The sequence below is a fragment of the Apis dorsata genome, unplaced genomic scaffold (assembly GCF_000469605.1).
Source record: "Apis dorsata unplaced genomic scaffold, Apis dorsata 1.3 scaffold_517, whole genome shotgun sequence".
NCBI lineage: Eukaryota > Metazoa > Arthropoda > Insecta > Hymenoptera > Apidae > Apis > Apis dorsata.
The window spans coordinates 194,089-199,753 of NW_006263742.1; the positions used below are offsets into that span (position 1 = coordinate 194,089).

The following is a 5,665-nucleotide window of genomic DNA, read 5'->3' on the forward strand; positions in this document are numbered from 1 at the left end:
GCATTCAATATATAAAAATTAATTTTGAAATTTTTAAATGTTTAATAATTTAATTTTTCATTCTGGAATCATCTTTCATTTGTAGAAATCTTCATGTAAAATTTGCTTTGAAATGATTCGTTTTTTTCAATGCAATAATAACACACCTGTAAAAAAAATAATTTTTTAGAAATGGAAGAAAATCAAATGCAATAATCGATATCTATGATGATATTACAATGACATTAGTGCCAATTCGAATAACTATAACTACTGGAAAGATTAGATTATTTCTAATACACTAATAATTCTCTACTATATCTTTTTTCCTCAGAAATTAAATTAGTAAGATTCGATTACTTATTATTTTTAAAAATTTTTTTGCATAAAAAGCTAGAATATAAAATTTATGCACTTTCGTATACATTAAGCATTAGTTTCTTTTACGTCAACGTAATTACTCGACACCCGTCAGCTTTTTCGAGGAAACTAAATCTAAAACAGCGAGGAAACTTCTTCGAAACGTGTAGAGAAAATTATACGACCGAAAACTGTGTACGAATTGTTTCTCATTGAAAATTAACGTTTTAATTAAATCTATTATTTAGAATTTTATAAAAATTTGTTAAAATAGTAATGATTCGTTAATTTTGAAGAGAAAAGAAAAATTTAAAAATTATATTAATCCTCTATCGTATGATAGAAGATTAATATGTCATAAAATCGTATTTTCATTCGTATATATTTTCTAAATTTTGTTTCATATGTTTGTTTATATATTTTATTAATTTAATTAATTTTTTTAATTGAATTAAAAAATTGTGAAATTTAATCAGAAACATTTCCTCTAGAAAAAATTAAATTATAAAATTCTTATTAAAATGCTAATACAAATTGAAAAAATTGTCAAAAGACGTGAAAGAAAAAAAAATTCATATCAAATATATTCTCTTACCAAAAATTAACATCGAATATTCTCGGTCATCTAATTACCAAAAACGCCAAGGATCCTCAATCTTTTAAAAATTTCAAAATTTCCATCTCTTTTCCCTCAAAGCCAAAGTTCTCGTATTCGAAAATGAGAGGCACGGTTCATCGAGCGGTCCACTCGAAGTTACTGCCGTGATAATCTTTATATAGTTAATTGGACGTTGATGAGAATGATAGAAGGATAGATAGAAGAGATAGGTGCTCGGTGTAAAGTGCTGAGTTCGCGAGGTAAGGCCCGCACGATGCAAGAGAAATCCGTCACTACGGCCATTTTCCGCCGTTAAAACTTCTATACGGGTCATGTCTATCCTCGAAAGGAATCGAAGCCGCGGGATAACAGCCTTTTAGATGAAATTGCCTTCCTCTGTCTGTCTTTCTTCTCGTAGACTTTTATCTCAGCCCGTGAAAATAGGTTCCTTCAAAATGGCAGCTCTTCTTTTGTTTTCTTTTCTCTGAATCTTTTATAACCTTTGTTTGTGCTTATCGATACAATTCTTGAATATTTCCTTTGGAAATGGAGCTAATGAAAGCATTCTGATACAACACATTGCTAGCTTTCAAATTTATTTGGAATTTATTACAATTTTAAATGAATATGAATTCTTTGTACTAAAATTATTTATTACGCACTTTATTAAATGTAATAATAAAAATATCTGTATGCCTAAATTCTGTAAACATGGTTGAAATACCTGTAGGAAGATTAGAAAATATCAATAAATGACTTGCTGAAAATCGCTTTGTTTACTTGAACTCGATAGCTTCACGGTACGATAGACACTACTTTGAATTTGGAACCGATGGCTCAACGGAAACTGTCGGAAAAAGCCGAGCGCTATCGACGGAGATCGCTCAAGCGCAAGCGTAATAGAATTGTAGATAAAGCAGCGTACTGCCTTACTTATTCTTGCCGCAACTCCTTTAAAACAATTTTAAAAACAGATTTGTAAAATGATTTGAGAATTACCATTCTTTTATTCTTTTATTAATGTCATTAAAATACTTTTCTTTCAAAATAGCTTTTAAAGGAAAGTAAAAGAATAATTGTGTATGAAACATTCTTTCTTTCATCTAATCTCTAATTCAATTTCAATAAATAAAGAATTTTTTTTTTAATTTATATATTATTATATTATTATATTCATTATTGAAAGAAATATCTATTTCGAAAGAATTGGTTTTCGATTAAAGTTTATAGGAAAATTTTTTTAAGTAAAATTTTAATTAAAATAGATTTATAAAGTAGGAAATTTAGAGTCATGCTAAATAAATCATAAAATTCCTAACAGCAAATGTATCGGGAAAACATAGTCCAACTTCTTGCTATATAGAGTAGCAAGTTTAAAGAGCAAATTGACTCGACGAATTTCTGATGTGGAATTATACGTCCTTGTTGTAACACACTGTCAGACTCAAATTAAGTCTCGGGAAACTGTAGCACGCGGAAGCGTGCGCCTGAATGTTTGATGAGTATAAGCCATCAGACACTGAATTCAAACTGAGATTCAAATTCAAATTTAAACTTGGACTTCATCAAACACCAAATTCAAACTTATTATAGATTTAAATTTTAATTCAAATAGAAATTCAATTATTTTTATTCATATTCTAATTTTCAGACAATAAAAAATTACTAATAAAAAAATTCATTTAATTGTCAATTTGTAAATTATGATTAACTTGGATCAACTTCTTTCTATTTTTTCCAAAATTTTATTGATGAAAGTCAAAGTTGATTTGAAAATAATTCTGGTTGTTCTGACAAAGATTACGTTTTCTTTTAAAGAACGCGTATATATCCAGTAGATAATAGAATGGTGGAACGTAAAAAGAAACGGTTGACATATCGTGAGGGCGATTCTCTCCGGTAGTTCGTGCTCGGAAAGCTCGAGAAGATCATTGAATTTTAAAGTAGAACTACTTCAATGGTGACGCCAATAGGATTCAATTTCAAGAGGGACAAAAACCGAGGAGAAAAATATTGATCAGTAATTTTCAAATTATGATACCGATAGTGGATATATAAAATGTATACAATTTGTATAATATATAAAAATTCTTCGTCTAAAAATTTCTTTTCGATATCAATGAATCATTCTGAATAATTATAAAGTAATTCAAATGAAATGCTAAAATCCAAAATAAAGATATTGACTTCATTTGTTTTTTATATATTCTGACAGTCAATAACCTTAAATTAGAGAACAAATAGCATATTGAAACATATCGCGAGCGATCTATATCAAAATTTTTCAATCTAGAAATCTAAAAATTTCTAAAGATTATAAACAAAGAAAACGAATAAAATTTATTTGTTATTACTTTACTACGATTACCACAAAATTCTTTAACAATTTTCTCTCATTTTTTTCTATTCAAAATATATTTGGAAATTTAAAATCTACTACTACTAGTTACTTTTGCATCGCTTGGTAACGCAACGCAGTGTTACCAAGCATTGAAAAATAAAATAATATGAACGGTACGAAATAAAGAAAGAAAGAAAGAAGATACCACCGATGCAGCTACAAGCAGTGAGGTAGGTGGTCGCATAATATTTTTCTTATTCCTCGATTTGTTCACCTGCGCCCGGGAGCTTGTGTAAATGAAACTCGACTCGGCTCCGTTCACCAACCGTCCACCGATGTCAAGAAAAGGTTGGTATTGATGTATTAGTTCCAACCAAAGATCCTGTGGACACGCTGCCCTTTTGCTTTCCCTCCACGCTTCCATCTTAGGTTTCCATGAAGAATATCGAATGACGTTGTCCAGACAAATAGATCCACGATCGGTCGATGGATTATCATGTATCGGACAACAAACTCGATGTTGGCTTTTGTCTTTCGTTTATTTAAACTGTAACAAATAAAGTAAATTATCTTTATTTTTTTTTCTGGTTTGGTGTATAGATGTAAATGATACTTAATGATCAATGTACTTACTGATGATTCATTGGTGAAATCGATACATACGTTAGTACGATCACATTTTTTAACATTGAAGAGAAAATTGTTATTAATAAAAATAATATGTTTGAATTTAAAATTAATTTTTTTAAAGACCTGTAATTTTAAATTTATTAAAAATAAATAGTTTGAAAAAAGAAAATTGAATTATATTAATTATATATCTTTTGGTTAATTTTTAAAAGATTTATAAGATTGTTCTTGTCGTGGAATTTTAAAAATAAGGTAAAATTTTTTTTTTTTTATAAAAGTCTTAAAAAAAATATATAGATATCCAAAAATAATCGTGTAATTTTCTTCGTATTAAAAATTCATAATTTCATTTAATGTATAATTCATAAATTTAGCAAAAAAAATTAATATTGAACAAACTATGAAGAAAATCAGTATTAACAAGTGATCAAACGATTTCACCAAGAAAAAGGAGAAGCGTTTCACGAATCGGAATCGCTGGCCCGTGCGATTACGAAAATCGAACGAACCGGTTGCTTCCCTTATAAGTAGCGCAACAGCTAATTAACACAAAATTCTCTTCGTCGGTTAACCTCATCCATGATTTTCGTCTGGCGAAAAAGGAAATATCGTTTTCGTGAATTTTTTTTCTCAGACGCTTCATTCGCGTAATCGCGTGGAAACCAATTAACCCAATTAAGCCTCTCGTGTCAAAAAATTTACTTTATACAATTAAAAATTTGTATTACTTTGATTAATTTTAACTTTAAAAAATCGCTTATGATATTCAATGAAATATAGAGAAAATTGTTTTTTCTTTTTTTTTTTTTAATTTTTAAAAAATATATAATTTCAGTTTGGATAGCATTCAAAAAATATTTACCAAATTTTTTCACATTCAAGAAATAAATATATAGACATGATGGACATTTGTGAACATTTGAGAAAGATTGGCTCAAGTCCGTGGGTATGCCACCACCCAAAGAATTCACGAGTATGGAATTAAATAAAAAAATTGTATTCCTAACTAGTGAATTCCCTTTGCGGAAAGGATGATAAAAATTGAGTAACCAGAGAATCAAAATCGAAAGCACTTACAGAATTAAAATTAATTCTTAATCCCAATTTTACTTTACCAAAGTTGTGAGTTCCTTTGTTATTTTATCCAACGTAGAAAAAAACGATGAGTGAAAGGAAAAAGAAATTATTTAAAAATTAAAATATCGTTTGTTTCATAATAGAATTTCCTTTAGTCGTAGATGTAGATCCAAATTTTATAGATGTTCAAATTTTAAATACCTACTAATAAAGTAAATGTTAATAATGAAAAAATTAAGATATCAGTTAAAAATCCAAATTTTAGATACTTATATTCATATTCACCAAAACAATTAAGTCATCATTTCAGAGAGATCAAACAATCTCTCTTCTTGATCAATTTCACGGTCCACTCATCACAAGATTATAGACTCTTGATGCTTGAGGACAGTAGTAGAAGGTATCGTTTCTGAACTAGGTCGAAAACGCAAAACTATCGAGCCTAACAATTCGATTATTGCAAAGTCCATGGCGTGTAACGCTTAGCCAGGTCATCCGCCTCTTGGTGGCGAAATAGAGTGGATCCCGCCGCTGTTGTCCAACACCTACACTCAGCCCGTTGGAAGCTTCCGCAAAGGTGAAACTCAGCCGTAGAAGGCCGAAGGAGAAGAGGGGACGTGGCAACCACCAACCTCTCTCGGTTGTCTGTGTGCCAGCGGCGATTGGCTTTCGCATTCTCT

The 5,665-nt window shown here is 29.6% G+C and overlaps 1 protein-coding gene, 1 long non-coding RNA gene and 1 pseudogene across 4 annotated transcripts in view; 1 reads left to right on the forward strand and 2 right to left on the reverse strand.

Moving 5' to 3' along the window:
• LOC102677019 (tyrosine-protein kinase Btk29A) overlaps positions 1–5,665 on the forward strand; it is a 164,585-nt gene that overhangs the window by 108,181 nt on the left and 50,739 nt on the right. The window lies entirely within an intron of this gene.
• On the reverse strand, positions 1,347–3,961 carry LOC116186222 (annotated as a pseudogene).
• Positions 4,530–5,659, reverse strand: LOC116186226. Its single transcript, XR_004151180.1, has 3 exons — positions 5,271–5,659; positions 4,986–5,186; positions 4,530–4,609 (listed from the first exon to the last, which is right to left on the reverse strand). It is a non-coding gene; the product is annotated as an uncharacterized LOC116186226 (long non-coding RNA).